At 39.1% G+C, this 20,499-nt stretch overlaps 1 protein-coding gene across 1 annotated transcript in view; it reads right to left on the bottom strand.

Annotated features, from left to right (window-relative positions):
• The window catches only part of NABP1 (nucleic acid binding protein 1), a 91,991-nt gene extending 72,914 nt beyond the window's left edge, over nucleotides 1-19,077 (bottom strand). The window contains exons 1-2 of the mRNA XM_079925278.1: nucleotides 18,586-19,077; nucleotides 2,832-2,936 (exon numbers count right to left, since the gene is read on the bottom strand). The gene's annotated coding sequence lies outside the window, so the exon portion shown is untranslated. The remainder of the gene's footprint in view (nucleotides 1-2,831; nucleotides 2,937-18,585) is intronic.
• Nucleotides 19,078-20,499: the final 1,422 nt, after the last annotated feature.

Here is a 20,499-nt window from a genome sequence, read left to right as displayed (position 1 = left end):
GTCCGGAGCCTGTGCTCCGCAACGGGAGAGGCCACAACAGTGAGAGGCCCGTGTACAGCAAAAAAAAACCCAAAAAACCGTAGAATATGTTCCTCAAAAGTACATGTTTACTACCAAGGAAGTTAAAGAGGAAAATTCTGCAAAGGGTTAGAGATGGACTGAGATCAGCTACGTCATTTAAGATTTGTCTCAACTAGAAACCTTGTTAAGTCTGTGGTCACTGACGTACCATAATGGCACCGATGATGATCTACATTTGTGAGGATGTGGTGCTGTGTTTAACAATGAAGACATTAAATAGAACTAAATAGTTTCTGTCAGAAATTTATGTTCAATATAAGTAGAAGCCAACACATGGGAGTGAGTATATGTAAGCAAATAAAAACATGACCACTGATAATAACTTAATTCAAGAATAAATATTCTTTCCAAGATGGACTAAAGGGGTTAAATTTAACCTCCCACCTGAAATAACTAGAACACAAAACATATGAAACAATGGTTTTGAAAGCATTGAAAAACAAACAGCACAGGACCGTGACCCCTGAAAGGAGGGAAACAAAGAAGGTGACTCCAGCGATTGAACCAGCATATTTCCTAGAGGCTGTTACCAGGCTGTGACACAGGAAGGGGGAACCCACACAGAGTCTGCAGTCTAGCTGAGTGGCAGAGAGAGAGACTGGAGTTCAGAGACGCCATGATAGCTAGGATTTGTAGAAGAGTGCCAGAGACGAGGGAGCTGCAGAAATTTGGAGAAAGGTCCCTTCGAGTCTTTGGCTGAGTGCTAATCTACATATGCATGAGAGGAAACCACCCAGGGCTGGGGAAAGAATCCTGAGAATAAAGTTTCTGGAACTCATGCCCGGATGGGAATAGTTCATGTTCCTTTCAGCCAGAGTGGAAAGACCTCTTCATGCAAAGGACATCAGATAGGGCAGGGTTGGCAAACTACAGCCCACAGGCCAAATCCAGACCACAGATTGGTTTTTGAACAGCTTGTAAACTAAGAATGATTTTATATTTTTAAAGGATTATAAAAACACATGAAGAAAAATATGCAACAGAGACTATATATGGCCTGCAGAGCCTACAATATTTACTATGTGTCCCCCTTACCAAAAAAGTTTGTCAGTCCCTGATACAGTCAGCTTAGTAGTGGAGACAAATTAGTCCCCAGCTAAAGGCTTCTCTGGACCCACCCTAGCAAACTTAAAAGCAATCCTTAAAAGGATTCTACAAATTCCTAGTAATATAGCTAACAGTGAACAAAATCTAACACTATTTAATGAAATACAACAAAATTCAGTGCCCCAAAACATAAAATTCATCCAATAAAAATTGCTGGGTTGTAAGAACTAGGAAAATATTACCCTGTATGATTTGTCTATTGCTGTATAACAAACTACCCCCAAACTTGGTGGCTTCAAACAATGATCATTTATTCTTTCTTTTTTTTTTTCTTTTTTTTGCGATACACGGACCTCTCACTGTTATGGCCTCTCCTGTTGCGGAGCACAGGCTCCGGACGCGCAGGCTCAGCGGCCGTGGCTCATGGGATCTCCCCGGACCGGGGCACGAACCTGTGACCCCTGCATTGGCAGGCGGACTCTCAACCACTGCGCCACCAGGGAAGTCCCATTTATTCTTTCTTATCACTTCTCTGAATCAGGAATTCTGACAGAGCACAATAGGGAATGCTTGTTTCTGCTTCACAATGTTTGGGACCTAAGCTGGAAGATTTGAAGTCTGGGGGCTAGAATTTTCTGAAGTCTTGTTCAGCTACATATTTGGCAGTTGATGCTAACTGTTGGCCACCTTTTGTGAGCAAAGTGTTGACAGAGCAGGTCTGGTTGCTTATTCCTTGCGTATCTCCAAGAGAACGTGGAACCGTGAATGGTCCTTGGCCGTCCACTGGGAATATGTCCCTTGGATGTCAGGGATTGTTGATTTGGTTATGTACACCTAGAGCAATGGGCTGTGCTATATCACCTTGTCAAGTTTCTCGGCACAAATATCAAGATGAACAAGGTGCACCCGGTTTCATTGTTGGGATCCCAAGTTTCAGTTGCCATGGCTGGTTGCATAGCAAGATATGCTTATGTGACCAGCACACCAAAGAAGCCTTGGACCCTAGGGCTCCAACAGGACTCACTGGGTAGGGACATTTCACACATGTTCCTACAGTTCCCTGATGGTGGCCTCTGATGAAGGACTCCGAAGCCTGTACTGGACCTCTCTGGACTCTACCCAATGAAAATATCTTTCCTGCTGCTTTACTCTGTATTTTCTGCCATAATAAATTCTAGCTGTGTGTATAACCTTCTCTTGAGTCTTGTGAGTCCTTCTGGCCAATCATCCAAATTGGGGTGTCTTGGGACCCTTAAAAACACCATGAAAATATTAGTCAAAAGAAAGCTAGGGGCTTCCCTGGTGGCACAGCAGTTGAGAGTCTGCCTGCCGATGCAGGGGACACGGGTTCGTGCTCCAGTCCGGGAAGATCCCACATGCCGCGGAGCGGCTGGGCCCGTGAGCCATGGCCGCTGAGCCTGCGCGTCCAGAGCCTGTGCCCCGCAACGGGAGAGGCCACAACAGTGAGAGGCCCGTGTACCGCAAAAAAAAAAAAAAAAAGCTAGAAGATGTAGAGGTTATTCATTGCTGTACAACAAATCACCTCAAATTTAGCAATTTAAAACAACAAACATTTACTATCTCATCGCTTCTGTGCATTGGGATTCTGGGGTGGCTTAGCTTGGTGTTCTTGTTCAGGGTCTCTCACAGTCTAGGTGCCAGTCTTGGCTGGGTCTAGAGGATCTGCATCCAGGCCCACTTACCTGGTGGTTGGCAGGAGTCTTCAGCTCCTTGCCACTTGGATTCTCCATAGGGCTGCTCATGACCTGACTTCTCCCAGAGAAAGTGATCCCAGAAAGAGACAGGGCCTATGACATAAGCCACAGTCTGTTATCATCTAATCTCAGAAGTAAAATAACTTCACTTTTACCAAGTTCATTAATTACACAGACCAATTTTGGTAGCATATGAGGAAGGACTACACAAAGGTGTGTTTACCATGAGGGGGGGGATCATGGGGAACCATCTTGAAGGCTACTAGAATAGCTATATTAACATCAGACAAGGTAGATTCCAGAAGAAGGGATATTATCAGAGATAAAGAGGAACACTTCATAGTAGTAAAGGGGTCAACTCCTCAAGAAAATGAAAAATTCTAAATGTGTATACTGAGCTTCATGCCTAATTCTATAACCCAAATGGAGGTTTTCTCCATTTGTGTTTATTGTTATAAGCATTTTCTGTAGGAGATATTTGGCATATTTCTAAGTCCACCTATGCTTCATCATCATCTTCATTATAGTTGACCTCATCAGTATCGAGGGAATCCAAAAACCAATATATTTTTTCTTTGATGAAATAATTATGGAAATGCTGTAAAAAAAAAAAAAAAAGTTCATTTGTAAATAACTTGGCTTTAAGTAACGCTCAGTAGGAAAATCACCTAGGTGTTAAGAAAGGGCACGGGAATTTCAAGAAATCAGAGTTCAGCAAGGCAAACAGGAAATCATAACCACAAACGAGAAACAATGCCAAGACAGCAGAATGTGCTGTCGGGGTAATGGATATTTTTGATGGTTGACAGGCCAGCAAAATTTGACACTGATGATGTCTGGGAAGTGGGAAGAAGGCACTAGAAATTCTAGTAACTAGGCCACGAGCGCATGAGGATCAGACTGTCTTGTTCACCACTGACATCTTGGTGCCTAGCACAGTACTGGGCATAGGAGTAAACTAAATATGAAATGTTTATCTCTTTTTGGAAAGAGAAAACAGTCTGTAATGGGAGAGCCTGTCAAAATGGACCAACAGGTTTAAAGACATCATTTGAATAAGGACTCTAGAATATAGACTTTCATGCTTCAAGACTAGTTTATCTGGTCTCTTCTTAAATTCTAACAGCTTATGATAAGAAGAAAAGAAAGATCTGGAAGAGAATTCTATGCTAGAGTCAAAACAGGCAGATTTCAGATGTCCCCTGGCATTCAAGACTCTCCATGATCTGGCTTCTACTTACTTTTCTAGAATTTTTTTTTTTAATCAATTCTACCTTCTGGAAACCTTCCATTCCAGTCTAATTGACCAAATACTGTATTTTTTAAATTTAAGTTGTACATTTCTGCCCACTTTTTAATATCTCTGAAATCAAGAAGTACATCAGTGCATTTGGATGATGGCCCTCCTTTAAACATATCCTCTGTTTTCTTCTCTCAGAGATTTGGCTAAAAGTATTTTTTCCCCCTCTTTTACACCAGTGGAAATCCAATCAGTTTTTCCAGACCCAATATAAATCAAAAATCTTCTTTGAAAAACCTTCCTGATCATCCTTCATAAGAATTAACTTTCTTCTGACGTACAGTGGTACTAAAATCTAAGTTTACTTAGATGTTGTACTACTTAATATTGTAGTTGTATATGTTCCTGTTTTATTTCTCTTCCCAGATTATACTAGCATCCAGAGGGTAAAAACTATGTCTTTTACAAAGTTGCACTTTTCTACAGCAACTAGCACATCTTTTCCTCATTTTGATGATCAATAAGTATTACTTTGGTGAATAAAGGAATAAGTTAATAACTATACAAGTTATGCTTAAGGAATACAACTAATTACAAAAGAATGGGAACAATAACAATATGAGAAGATGTCCATGGTACATGGTTAAGCAGGAAAAAAGCAAGCTGCAGAGTAGTAGGTATAGAATGATTTTATTTTTGCTAAATCAACCACAACAAATTCCTGCCTAACATGCAGGATATAAATGTTTGCATGGACTTCGAAAGTTGTTTGGAAGAACATAGGCCTAATGGTTAACATCAATTATCTCTGTAAAGTGGGTTGCAGGTGATGAAATTATGAAAGTTCAAGATAAATTTTCCCTTTTTACTTGTTTTCTTCATACACACACACCCCTACGTTATTTGGCTTTGGATTTTTTTAAAAATCAGCAAAGTATGTGAATACATTTTGCAGTGAAAATTAGGGGAAGAAAAGGAAAGTTCTTGGCTATGTTTCAGATACGTAGCTTTATGGTGAAAAAGAAGAGAAAGCCCCAAATTCAATACCTAAGAAAGCTGTGAGTTACGAGATATGACAACCAAGAAATAAGACTAATCCAGAAAACTACAGAAGAAGACAGTGTTTGTTTGGGTTTTTTTTTGCGGTACATGGGCCTCTCACTGTTGTGGCTTCTCTGGTTGTGGAGCCCAGGCTCCGGACAGGCTCAGTGGCCATGGCTCACGGTCCCAGCCGCTCCGCGGCATGTGGGATCTTCGCATCGGCAGGCGGACTCTTAACCACTGCGCCACCAGGGAAGCCCAAAGACAGTGTTTTGAATCCAGATGTGACAGAATTCTAGGGTCGAGAATGTTGGTTGATTTAAAAGCCACTATCACACACAAAAAAGTGGAAAGTTCAGGGCAGTGGGGAAGTAAGTTATTTTAACAAAAAAGCCTCTTGCTTATGTTAAGGTATGACTGAAGCAGGATTCCTATGCAAGAGACATCTCTCAAATGTGTTTTTCTTTATAACAGTGCCCCGTCAGAGGCATATTGCAAGTAGAGAAAATTGTGTATTTGTATGTAATCTTGTGACACCACTGATGTTAACTAAACACCCTGGGTGAGATATTTGTATCTTTACCTTTAGTAACAACAGTTAACTTTTAACTTTTTATTTTATTTTATTTTATTTTACCACAGGTATATCCATATACCTGGCATTATGCTAAGTGTTTTACAGGTTTTATTTTATTGGTGTCTCCTGACAACCCTATGATATTACTCTCCCCATTTCACAGATGGGGAAACTGAGGCTTAGATAAGTTAAGCAAGTCATGGTGTCAAGTTTGAACTCAGTAAGTCTGCTAATTGATGCCAAATCCCTTTGCCTTTCCACAAATGTGTCTGTCATAGAATCATACCTATTATTGCTAGACATCCCATTATTCCTATTTCACTTTCTTGCCTCACTATTGTGTGAAGGTATGTCCTAATTGCCCACATTTGTACCAACATAACACTAGAATCCTTGTAACACATCTCAGAACAGTTCTTCCATCTACTCAGCTTCCTGTTTTTATCAGAAATATAAACAGGATATTCTGCTGGAAGGCAGGTGTTCCCAAATATTACTATTTTCCTTCACTAACTTGTAGCTCCACTACTCCTAAATTCACCTATTTTCTTTTTTGAACAGTGCATTCTTTCAGCTTTATTCAGTGTAGAGAGAGAGAAGTATGTTAATCATTGCATAAAGTAGTCTAGGTTCACCATCGCTTATCCACCAATTTTGAAGTCCAAAGAGGTTGAAAAATGAAAGACTTTTCATAACTCGCTTGGCCTTAAAGCCTGAACAGACCTGAACTCATTTGGCAACAAAACCGGCCCTGAACTGACTTGAGGCTATTTGTAATCTTCATTGATCGCAATCAGAGTGAATGTTTACACATTTCACTGCTGAAATGTCAATTTGTTTTATTACAGGGTGCCGCCCAGACCACACTCAGGGTTTTACCAGTGATATGGTATACTTACATTTTTACCTATCCAAGGTCCAAAAAAGTCCTAAATTACAAAAATTTCTGGACCCCAAGGGTCTCAGATAAGTGATTTCAGATGTGTATCCTTTCTTTTACTCCCCCACCCCAATCCGTTTTTAAAGAGTTAAGTGTCAGGTGTTTTCTGACATCTAATACTTCCACTTGGTGAATATCTATGGCCATGTTATACAAACACTTTGTGACTTTAGAAAATTCAAGTGTCACAGTGAATTTTAAACTTTTTAAAATTTTAGCTCTTTTTAAACTTAATTTTTATATGGAAGTCATTACAGTCGTCCCCCACCCCCTAGCCCCTTGCTGATAGCTTCCTTGTTCATTGATTGTGAGCTACTAAAACATTTGCTCCAGTGGACTTTTTTTTTTCCTCCTTAGGCGGTGTCTAAATATGGGAAATTGCTTTATCAGGCCACTGTTTGGTTGTTTGATTGACTGTTTTGGAATGTGTAAAGCAGTTTATAACTCCGTGTGGGATCAGATTAACCATGATGTGATTAAAATTAAGGAGACCCTGATGAGCCTTAAATTTCTGACTGATCTGGGTTTGTTCAATCTGAATTTTTCTGGATATATTTATGCAAACTCACAGGGTTCATCTTCCCATTCATCTGTCACATTATTTTTCTGGCATACTGGCATGCTCTCCCAACCTTTGGTGTTAAACCATAACGTCTAAATGACCCTTAAATCTGGCTCTTCAGAAATTTTTTAACTGTCACAGAATTATCATGCAACTTAATTCTAAGAGCCAAGGAAAGCTTCCCAAATGAAGGGGAAGGAAAAGCTCTTCTTAAGGCAGTTCCTTGCTTTTCTGTGGTAAATCAGTTGCTCTGACAGTAGACTTGCTCAGAGAACATGTACTCAAGTGCTTAAAATAGCAAAGAGTACTTCTCCCTAATGAATCAGATTCTGCAAGGCATTACTAAGTCTTACAGTATTTATATGAGCACTATTTCACTAATCATAACTAGAGCTACATGGTAGGGTTGAAAACATTCTATCACTTACAGTTTTTCAAAAAGGAAATTCCCTAGTGATTAACATATACAGGTGTATGTGCCTGTTATTTTAAAAGCCTTCCATGTGGTTCTAGTATATTTCCACCGTAAAGTAAATTTTCATTCAGAAATAAAACTCAGACTCTTTGCTCCCTGAGTAATTGCTATGTGATGACTGCTTTTCTCCACAAACCAAGTTATTCTTGAGATTCTCAAGTCTGCCCTTTGTCTTTACAGAATACTTGTTGGGCAGGCAATGGGGTTGAGGACCTAGGAATGCGGGAGGAGGATGTGCCAGTGGGCCCTCTGTGGGTTGGTAATAGCTCTCTTTGAGTTGTCATCCTTGTTAGCAAGCATCCGGGGCACCAGCTCCCTTAGCTGCCCTTTCCCAGACAATCCAGGCTGCTTTCTCTCCTGAATCCCTCTGTGGAGTTTCTCTCATCAGCCATTCTTGTGCACAGACCTCACTCTACTGCCAAAAGCTATAAATGGCCTGTCAGGCTTGATGTGCGTGGGGCTGTTAACAAATAGGAACTGAAAGCCAGAGAATTATCTCCATGAAGTACCAGGGCTATTTCAGAAAGCAGAAGTGCCAGCTTCATCCTTTTTTTTTTTTTTTTTGCGGTACGCGGGCCTTTCAGTGTTGTGGCCTCTCCCATTGCGGAGCACAGGCTCTGGACGCACAGGCTCAGCGGCCATGGCTCACGGGCCCAGCCGCTCCGCGGCACATGGGATCTTCCCGGACCGGGGCACGAACCCTTGTTCCCTGCATCGGCAGGTGGACTCTCAACCACTGTGCCACCAGGGAAGCCCCCAGCTTCATCCTTTAGTGATGGTCCTCAAAGGGTAATTAGAGAGTGCAAGAAAAACTCTTAAGAAAATCCAAAATAATATACTGTGGTTGGGGAATTCTGAAAAGAGAAAACATGCTACAGACTTTTCTGCTGCTTCTCTCTCTTTTTTAAACAGCCACACATCTTGTTGGTGTGCTAAGCACATATTTCACTAAATGGGAACTTCATTCAAGTTCTCTCATCTGATAACATTTATTTATTATTCTACTTCCATTTAACCTTTTTCTCAGTAAATATAGCTATAGGATACAGGAAATCCATTCGCACTTATTATCCATTGAGCCAGCACGGTGCTTATTAAGACGGAGGAGAAGCCAGTGAATGCTATAGGTGTGGCCTGCCCTCAGGGAGCTTACATTCTGAGGGCCTGAGAGAGGCTGGGAGCAAAATCTTTACAAACAAGTCGCTTATGTGGTGCTGCTGTGAAGGTTTGGCAGTTGCTGGAAAAGAATAAAGATATGTTGGTCTACATTAGGTATTCAGGATCAAGTATCAGAAGGAAAGCCTATAATAGGCTTTGGCATAACCCCAAATTTGAATTGTGGGGGGATAAATGTACTTGGCATCATACTGGAGTGTTTTGGAAGAAAAGTTCTATTAAAAAAAAAAAAAAAGACTCTGGGACTTCCCTGGAGGTCCAGTGGGTAAGACTCCAGGCTCCCAATGCAGGGGTCCAGGTTCAATCCCTGGTTGGGGAACTAGATCCTGCATGCATACCACAACTAAGAGTCTGCAGGCTGCAACTAAGAAGCCCATAGGCCACAACTAAGACCCAGCACAGCCAAAAAAAGAAAAAAAAAGACTCTAAGGCATTGTCTAAAATAGTACAAAAGCCACTGGTCGAAAATGAAAATGTTAAAAAAGATTCATAATAAAAGATACATTGTTATTTCTCTGTATTCTTTGAAAAGAATGTAGCCAAAGATACATGTTAAGTAATTAGTCACTTCAGCCACAGTGATCACACCAGTTGCTCATTCACTCAGTGATTATGTAAGGGCTGTGGGTAGAGACTGCATTTTGTCTGACTGTCAGAAGGAAAAGGGCCTTATTTTTATTGGTGGTCCTCATTCTTTCCCCCACTTCCTGGGAACTACAGGTCCCCTCACTTTTAGGTCAACCTACACTCATATCATCTTGGAGGAGATGCCATAGCCTCTCCCTGTGAGCCTCTGCTTGACCAACTTCACTGTTTGGAGATTCTTTCTTACTAGGTTTCTTTCAAAGATCTAGGCCCTGCTTTTGTTCTCTGCTCAGAAGTTACTAACATACATGTTTATGGCTCCACTACGTAACGTTGCTTTGTCCTGAGTCAGCCCACACTCTGCCAAAGAAGGATTCCCTAATTTAGGAAATCATATCCACTAAACAAACTATCCAGCTCTGCTTTTAATGGCCCTGTGGGCACAGGTTAAATACTTTTGCTAATATAGTTGTCAAGAAATCGTGTTTGGAACCTGGACTGAGAAACAGGTGTCAAGATCTACAGCTGTGGCCCCGTACCTCCAGACCAAGATAAGCAGAGCCAAAAAGTTCAACATCTAATCAAGGGTCCACCAGTCTTCCAGTTTCTAAATGAGACTGAGAAAAATAAACAGATTTGGAGAACTGCCTGGACGCTACTCTTGAATAACTACATCGCCCCTTTTAATTATTTATAACAGATAGATATAAATATAAATGAATCTCAGGCAAGCAAGGGAAATATCATCGCAAGTTCACGGGAAAGCACTCGAGCTGTGGAGTTTCTGTGGGATGCTGGACCAGAGATGAGAGTCCTCAGAGGCCAGTGAGCAGGCCAGGCCAGCAGAGCCACCTGACCCATTCAGGGCAGTATACACACTATTAGTGGACACTAAGGAACTGCCCCCGTTCAGTATAACCTCCCCAGAGGACACTGGCCAGACATATTTACATGAGTAGTTCCGGCCAGTAGAGGACCTCAGTACAAAAAAGTTGGTTTTGCCTATAATATTTATTGATATATCTCAGTAGCATTCACTTCTAACTTGTTATTACTAATACGTTTGCAAGTCTCCCCAGCCTACTAGCTTCCACCTACAAGTTATTATCTTCTGAATTTTAACCAACTATTCCAAATCAGACTTCTTCATTCTAGCAAAAATTTCAAGATGTTTATGCCATTTTTTTTTCTTAGCACAGTAACACCAGATCTGCATACATGGGTATCTACAACAGTTGCATGCAGTAGGCAGAGCCCACTCCCTGCCTAATTCTGTGAGTTTCATCACCTGATGGCCCAGAGGGCCCAGAGGCCCATACAAAAGCATCCACTGCCAGAACGCTTTGTGTATGCCCTTCCCATTTTTCTCCACGCACATATATTTCTGTATGTGTGGCACTGCTATCTGTAAAGTAAAAGACTGGAAGCAACCTAAATATCCAAGATTAGGGACATTTTCACTTATACTGTATGATAGCCAATTGCTGGGGTATTTTGCAGCTATTTCAATGATCTTTATAATAATATGTAGCAATGTGGGAAAAGAATTCAAATGTACATTTAACCGAAAAGGTAAGGATACAAAATGATTTGTATGTTTTAATACAATTTATATAAAAATAAATGCACATGGGAGGAACAGGGACTGAAAGAACACATACAAACCTGATTAATAGTTCACGTTCTAGGTTAGTATGATTATGGATAATTTCCTTATGTTCAAAAATTTCGTAGTGTTGATACATTGTTTTTACACAAAATTATATTATACACATACACATACGTACTTCTTCCAAGACAAAGATTAGGACTTTGATAGGTCTTGGATTTTAATATTAACACTTACAAATAGAAGTAAAAGAAGTTCTTATTCAAACTGGTTTAACCTAAGGGAATTTACTAGGATATAACATTGGAAAGTTCAGAGGTTGGACCACCCTCAGGGTGAGCTGTTCCAGAGATTCATGAGGTCCTCAGTGCTGGGGTTCCATTTCTCTTGACCCTGCCTTGCTGCATATATCAGCTTTTTGTCACACTTCTTCCCTTGTGACAGAAAAAAGGTTGCAGCAGCCCCATATTAGAGAAAGAGCAAGGTCAACTCTTCTCCAAACCATCACTCAACAGTCTTCTGATTGGACCAATATGGACCAATTGCTGAGACCAGGGGACCGCTACACTGGCTTACAGTTAAATTATGCCATCTGCACACCAGTCTATGGTAAGCTGGTTACAGTTCGCAAAGATTTGCTGCCCCTACCTGTGAGAGGATTATACTCCCCCACCTCGCTGACATCAAGTTTGGCCATAACTTGCTCTGGACATTGAAATACAAATTATCAATGTTCAAAACCAAAATGTGACATAGCTGTTTAATGCTGCAGCTGGCTGCACTGAAACCATTCTGTTTCTCTGCCAAGTAGAAGGGTTCAGAGCCACTGTGTGGTTCACAATACTCTCTTTCCCCTCTGCTGCAACTCCTGGCAATATTCCAAACAGAGGTTTCACTGTCAGCGGGGTTAGAGAATGAAGATGAAACTCAGTAGAGCCACAAAAAAACCAAGGTGCATGTTTAGCATGAGCTGCACCTTTTTTATTATAAGCTGCTGAGATTTGGGGGTTGTTTGTTATTAAACATAACCTAGCCTATCCTGACTGGGCTTGGGTCCTGGCTTGGCCATTTGCAAGTTACGTGGCCTTGGGCAAGTTATTTCACTTACCTATACTTATTTTCCTTATTGTAAAATAGAGATTGTATGCAAAATTCCTGATACAAACTCAAAAATGACAACTATTATTATTTGTTGATAATAAGAATTATAATTCTTACTCCAATGGGGGATTTTCTTCTAATTTACCTCAGTGATTTTCAGTGGGGAAAAAAGTGCTGCTATCTGAAAGAGGAGGTATATTGTATTCCTTTTTCCAAAGGCAAAGTTACAGACCCAAAGTCTCTATATATATATTGATCACCTGTAGATAGAACAAGAAATTCTTTCTCAAATATAGAAATGTTAGCTCCTTGGAATGCTCTCATTTTTTTAAGGAATAAAAAAAGATTAACCCAAAATTTCATATGGGAAAAATGCTTTTTCATGTTCAATACCAAAATGTGATATAACTATTCAACAGTACAGTTGGCTTCACTGAAGTAATTTTGTTCCTTCTCTGAGTTATCAATTATTGAAGATAGTCAGGCAACAGATATTGAAATAAATGATTTTTCTATTCCATTGTGAAAACTCTTGTGTTCCCTGCACCCCTTCCCACAAAGTGATGCATTCTTTTGTGTGTATGAGACAGAGAGAGATTATAGTCAGAGGAATGCAGTTTAAAAGTAAAATGTCTACTTTTGTTTTTAATTGAGATTGTAATTATATCTAGACTTGAATCTAAGTTGATGATTTTGTAATCAATAATTATTTTACATTATGGAACCCATTTTCCATCTCAGACATTCATCACTGACATCTAGCATGTTCTTTTCAGATAGTGTAGGTTTTATCTTGCTTAGTTTTCTGGTATCCAGTAATTAAGATATGAAGCAATTATTTGTCCTTTTAGATAAAAAAATGTGCTCTGAAAAATGTAGTGTGAACTAAATCATGGTTTAAAGGTATTAGAGCAGTAATTCCCACACACTGCTATGCAACAAAACTACCAGAAACTTTACACACACACACTCACATTTCTGGGTCCTACTCAAAGACTTGTTGTGAATTACAATCTTTGAAAGTAGGGCCCAAATTTTTTTTATTTAAAAAAGCTTCTCAGACACCCAGATCTTGGTTTTTAAATATTATTCCCCACCAAAAGAAACCAAGGATCCTTGGTGAAGTGGCTGATTCTAGGGCCAAGGTAGAAAAGCTTGATGAGCTTAGAACATTTAAGATGAGCTTAGAGCATTTTCTTGTGCCAGAAAGAAAATTGCTCAAGGAATGGTGGGGATCATGTCCAAGGACACAGAAGCCTACTTAATGGGGCTCTTGCTGGCCACCTTTGGGAAATTTTGAGCATGAAAATAAAATAATAACAATAATATATTATAACCCATTAATAAAATAAGTCTATATTGAAATGAAAAAGGAAGGAAGGAAGGAGGAAGGGAAGGAAGGAAAGGCTCTTACAATAGAATGCCAACTAATAAATGTAGAAGGAATAATGCAATTAGAAAATCTCTAGTTGGGCAAGAATCACCAATAGATGCTAAAACCAATGGGTGAGAGTTTGGTGAGGAATAGAATGTTTACATTGTCTCAAGTACCTCCTCATTAATTACTTGTTAATGAAAAAAGAAAAATAGTAACTTTACAGTGAAAAAGCCTGGCATGTGCCCCCTGTACTGGCTTAAATGGTGGCCCCCAAAAGACAGATCCACATCCTAACACCCAGGATTAGGAGGTTACGTGAATGTGACCTTCTTTGGAAAAAGGGTCTTTGCACATATAATTAAGTTAAAGATCTCAAGATGAAATCATCTTGGATTACTCAGGCCCTAAATCCAATGACAAGTGTCCTTATAAGAGACCAGAAGCGGAGAAGGCAGGGATAGAGAAGGAAAAGAAAGCCATGTGAAGATAGAGGCAGAGATTGGCATGAGGCAGCCGTGAGAAATGCTGACAGCCACCAGAAGTCGGAAGATGCAAGGGAAGATTATACCCTAGACCCTCCAGAAGGAGTGCAGCCCTGATGACACCTTGATTTTGGACTCTGGCCTCCATACTGTGAGAGAAAACTTTTCTGTTGTTTTAAACACCCAATTTGTGATGATTTGTTATGGTGGCCCTAGGAAACTAAGACACCACCTTAACAAAATGACTGGTTAACATCACCAATAAAGGGATTAACCTGCATCATGTGGTTCCTAATGAGATGCACTGAGAAGTTCACAGCATTACTCTCATAATGTTTCTGCCAAAATTGCACAACCTGAATCTAATCACGAGGACACGTCAGACAATCAACTTGAGAGCCGTTCTACCAAAAAGAGTAGTCTGTACTCCTGAAAAATATTGAGGTTATAAAAACCAATGAAAGGCTGAGAAACTTCTCTAGATTAAAGGAAACTAAGAAATATGATAACAAACTACAGTATGTGTCCTTCACTGGAGTCTGGACTGTGAAAAAAATAGTCATGTTGGGGGATGATTGGCAAAACTTGGATATGGACTGTGGATTGATTAATATTCATATTGTATTAATCTTAAAGTTCCTGTTTTTGTTACTCATACTATGATTATGTAAGAGAATATCCTTATTCCTAGGAAATACACACTTAACATTAAGGGGTAAGAGGGCATCCTGCCTGAAACTTATTCCCAAATGATCCAGAAAAAAGCATCTATGCATATATGTAGAAAAAGAATGAAAAAGCACATCTGGCATATATTAACAAGTGGGACATGAGAGTTCTTTGTACGGTAATTGCAGTTTGTCAGTAATTTTAAAATTATTTCAAAACAAGATGTTAAAAAAAACTTACTAGATTATTATAATATGTAACCAGGTATGAAAACTACTGCCTTAAAACTCACTCTTTAAGGCAGTAGTTCTCATCTGGGTGATTTCACCACCCAGAAAACATATAGAAATGTCTGAAGACATGTTTGATCATTGATGACTGCACAGGGTGGGGAGGGGGGAGTGGATCTGGAGAGGCACTACTGGCATCTAGTGTGTATAGAGGCTGGGGAAGCTACCAAAGTGGTCAGGTGCACAGGACAGCCACTCACAACAAATAATTTTCTAGCCTAAAACATCAATAGTGCTACTATTAAAAAACCTTGCTTTAAGGAAATTATACATCTTCAGTAATATAACCAGATTCTAAATGCTTATGGGAAATAGCACCAAATTTGAATATGAGCTTAGAATAGAGCAAAATTTTATATCAACAAAGGATTCCCATTTTATAGGTAAAAATATGTTTGCATTTCAAGACTCGGAAATCACATACAGAAATGCGTACAACTGCATGTCACATCATACATCAAACAAGAGCAGTGGGGGAATAAAGAACCATAGACGTTCAGTTCGTTCATTTTAACATCAACCAAGTAGCTTTCATAATATTGGACAATAAGTCCACTGAAAATGTGATTTCAAGGCATTAGAACAGCTTGGTGAAAAAGATAAATAGATTTTTCTCAAACTTATGACAATACTCATAAAGCAGTAAAAATATATTACATTTACTGGTTACCTGGGGTAATCTATATCACTGCTTTCTAAATCTAATGAGATTTCCAGTTTCTATATGTTTAGCATAGGAGAGCTACACAAACATCACCGTAATTAATGAATGATGAATCCCACAGTATTAGTCAGATTTCCACATAATAAAGAATCCACAAACCTCAACGACTCTTAACAGCAAACATTCATTTCTCACTCATGGGTCTGTGCACTGACTGAGTTGACTCTGCTTCAAGATCAGGTACGTTCTGTGAGTCTCTCACTCTGGGCCCAGTAGTTACCTAGACAGATGGCTGCTACCTCATGGCAGATCACAGACACTCAAGAATCCAGGCCAAACTCTGTAAGCACATATAAAGCCTCGCTCACATCACATCTGCTAATATTCCGTTGGCCAAAGCATACCATGACCAAGCCTAAAACATTGGGGCAGGGGTGTATGGGTCTACTTTACTGAGAGACATTGCAATGTCATGGGCACAGAGATATGCTATATAATCCTATTACAAAAGCAGCAGAAGGCTTCCCCGGTGGCGCAGTGGTTGAGAGTCTGCCTGCCGATGCAGGGGACACGGGTTCGTGCCCCTTTCCTGGAAAATCCCAAATGCCGCGGAGCGGCTGGGCCCGTGAACCATGGCCACTGAGCCTGCGCGTCCGGAGCCTGTGCTCCGCAACGGGAGAGGCCACAACAGTGAGAGGCCCGCGTACCGCAAAAAAAAAAAAAAAAAAAAGCAGCAGAGAAGAATTGAGAAAATCAATGCAATCTACCATACTACTAAAGGCACTCTACAATAGCAGATATTTTTAAAAGAACTGATGTTACTTACACACATAATGTTAACTCAGGGGCTGGCAAACTTTTTCTGTGAAAACCAGCTAGTAAATATTTGGGGCTTTGTGGGGACATATAGTCTTTGTTACAACTCTGATATAGTGTGAAAGCAGCCACAGAAAATACATAAACAAACAAGTGTGTCTGTGTTCCAGTAAAACTTTGTGTATGGATACAAATTTGAATTTCACATAACTTTCACATGTCACAAAATGTTACTCTTCTTTTGATTTTTTTTTTAATCATTCAAAAATGTAACAGCTATTTTTAGCACTTGGGCTGTACAAAAGTAGGTAGTTGGTCAGATCTGACCCACCAGGCCATTGTTTGATGACGCCTGTATTAGCCCCTTAACCAGCAAAGTCCTTAGCATTTATTGGTCATAGAAGACTGTATAAGAGAAAGAAAAGGCAAAAACCAAGGAGTTTATACAGTTGAGGATGTAAAATAATACATGTGAAAACTATTTAGTAATATTTGAAAAATAATATATAGGAATGAAAGTCCAAAGTCATGAATGTTAGGAGATATGGTGCCAAGTTATTAAGGTTTAATATATTAGGACAATTCCTTAAAAAAGTTTTATGGATGAGGACATGATTCACTGAACCATTACCCCATTCTTTCTTCATACACTGAGAAAGAAAATTTTTAGAAATAATACGTAAGCCTACAGTCTATTTTATTTTATGAATTTTTCCTTTTATATAACATTTAAATAAAACATTACTTTTAAAATTGTTAGTATTGCAAAAGTAATTCATACAATACAAAAATGTTGAAAATAGAAAGTGGAAGTCAGCCTATAGTCCCACCACCTACAGGTATCCTCTGTTAACAGCATGGTATGTAATTCTAGAGCTTTTTCTATACATACACGTATGTGTTTTATTGTTATTTATTAAAATTTTATACCTAGTATTTAGCGATTTGCTTTTTTCACATTTAGCAGTATATCCTAAACATTTTTCCGTGTCAATATGAGTAGTTTTACCTCATTTTAATTGTTGCACGGTATTCTGTAGCATAGAACAGCTTATTGATGTGCATTTAGGTTGTTTCCAATTTTCCCCCTATTACATGTAATGTTGTGATAAACATCCTAAATCTTTACCTAAATTAACCATTTATTTTTAAGGAAAAAAATATCTACAAGTGGAATTTCTGGGTCAAAGCATAGAAACAACTGTCTTCAAAATGTTTTTCTTCTCAATGTTATCTGATATTAAATCTGGTATTAAAATCAAGAGTGTTAATGGTAAGCTGTTGGTTGGGGATATGAGGATTTGAGATACTGACCACATATAACATGAGAATATAGTAATATGTGTGGTTTTTGTATGTATTTGAACAGGGTGGATAAAGGAGAGAGAGAAGCAGAAGGGAAGAGAGAGGAAAGAGAAGGGAGAAGAAATTTAATGTGAGAATCATCCAAATCCAATGTAAAATGATACCAGGTATTATATAAGAATTACTGGTTGTACTAGGAAAACCCTTTGTGAATAGCCAGGTATACTCATACTGATTTGTAAATGAAAAAAAAAAAAAACTGTTCAAATCCTAGGTAGTAATTTTCATAAGATATACTAATGTACCGCTACTAAATTATTGGGCCTAAGAATTTTTAACTACAATCTATTAACTTTATTCCTTTTTCTCAATAAATCACTAAGGGTGGTTCTCAAAAGGAGTCTGTGGGTGTTACAGTTATCTACTGCTGTGTAACAAATCACTCCAAAACTTTGTAGCTTAGAACAACATTTTGTTATTATTACTTATGGTTCTGTGGGTCAGCTGTGCTCAGGTGGGCAGTTCCATCTGGGTGTCTCTCATGCAACTGCAATCTGATGTTGGCTGGGGCTGACTCATCTGATAGCTCAACTGGGCTGAGTGTCCAACATGGTTCCCCCGTAGGACTGGCAATTGGTAGTAGTTGTTGGCTATGAGCTCAGTTGAATGTGCTAACCTGAGTGGCCACATGTGGCCTCTCCTTGTAGTTTGTGACCCTTACCACATGGTGGCTATGCTAGGGGGTGGAGTGTCCTGAGAGTGAGTGAACACTCCCAAGAGTGAGTGTTCCAAAAGTCCCAGGGAAAAGCTGCAAGACTCCCAATGATCTAACCTTGGAAGTCCCAGAATATTTCTTCCACTGCATTCTTTTGTTTCAGCAAATCACTCAAGCCTTCACAGAAGCAAGGGGCGATGCATTAGACTCTACTTTTTGATGGAAGAGCAGCAAGTTACACTGCAGAAGTGCATGTGGGATGGAAGCTATTATTATGGCCATCTCTGGAAAATGCAATCTGCCACAATGGGGAGTTGGCAGGAACTCTCGGAAATTGTGGACTAATTTTTCACATGTTTACATCTTTCTCTGAAGAGAATCTTGAATATTCATAAGAGTCTCAAAGGAATCTGACCAAAAAAAAGAAAAGAAAAGAAAAAGTAGAAACAATCACTGATCTAGGTAGATTATGGTCTATTACATAATTAAGTTTATTCTATACCCTAATATTCCTTTTAAGGATATTTAATCTCTACCACTATCTTGGAACTGTTTAGCATCTAGCTGTGATTCACTAAGAAACTCATCCAATTAAATAAAATCTTTAAAAACAAGTCCAGATAATTCCAACAGTGTGAATGACCATAAGTTCAATGAAACTGGATAAATACACACACACTCCTGTACATGTATAAAAACATGCTCTGAATTTTAAACAGAGGGGGCTGATTAAATGGGGTTTGTATTTTGGATCACTGTTCCCACTAGATCTACCTATATCTGACACTTAAAGAGAGAACTCTAATCGACTATTAATATTCTACACACTGTTCAGGGGAAATTTCTTTTTAGAACCCTGCAACACAGTCCTGCACAGTGCACAATGATTTATTCATTGAGCATGAGATTTGATTGCTTTTATCTCAACATATGTAATTTTAACTTATTGATCACAAAATTATCTGGTTTTTATTACAGCATTTGACTCTGTGATCTCTCCCCCCAATCCATGATGGCCTCAGAGAAACTCCATTTTGAGTAAGAACTATTTATGTCTGTTTATGCCCCTATACTTGCTATTAGTTTCATGAACTTGTCCCCTCTGGATTTTGATGGAGGTAGGAAGGGGAGGGCAGAGAATCTGGGAGGGGGTGCAGGAATCACCCGCCAGCCATAGTCTTCACTAGAGGTTAGCAGAAGCACAACACCAGTCAAAAAATCAACCACAGTCCTTTGCTTAAATATCAATATATATGCAAATTCAAGGTATAGAATTAACTAACATAAGGGAATTTTGTTGCTGCTGCTGTTTAAGTTGATATGTCTCTTAAGTCTCTTTTTTGTCTGGAGAAACATTCCAGATTTTGCTGATTCTTTTCAACTTGTTTCCTATCACCTATGTTTCTGTAACTGGAAATTAGCTATAAAGACTTGATTAGATTCAGTGTTAACATTTTTGGCACAGATACTTCACAGGTGGTCCTGTGAATCAATACTTCATGTGAAACTACATGAGGAAGTACATAATACCTCTTTGTCCTCCTTTTAAAGATGCCGATTGATCGGTAGTTGTAAAGTTATAAGGTCACCTTTTGGCTCCCTTGGAATATCCAGTTCCTCATTAATATTTAGTTTCTTAGTTTTAGCATCCATAAATGTTTATTGCCTGAATCAATTATTTCATTAGATGTTACAGAATGGTGAATTATTCTATCATTCCTTCTACATTTGTTAGTTAAAATACTTCTGTAAGAAAACATTCTCTCATCCACTGGGGCTATTTTGTAACTTGCAAATAGATTTTCACAGGAAAGGCAGATCAAGACAATTTTTTTCCCTTTAAATACTAATTTTCAGAGTACAGAGTTGACTACCTCTAATAATGACAAATGAGTTGTTGCTTTGGCTTTCTCTTTTGAGTATCATAAATTCATGCATATTTATTTAATCAGTGTGTTTCAATCAATTGCTGTCATCTTCCGTTTGATGGTAAAATTGTCCACCTTTAGCCAATGGACAGCTTCCTTGCTT

The sequence above is a fragment of the Stenella coeruleoalba genome, assembly GCF_951394435.1.
Source record: "Stenella coeruleoalba genome assembly, chromosome: 6".
Classification (NCBI taxonomy): Eukaryota; Metazoa; Chordata; class Mammalia; order Artiodactyla; family Delphinidae; genus Stenella; species Stenella coeruleoalba.
This window is presented reverse-complemented; position numbering and strand designations above follow the sequence as displayed.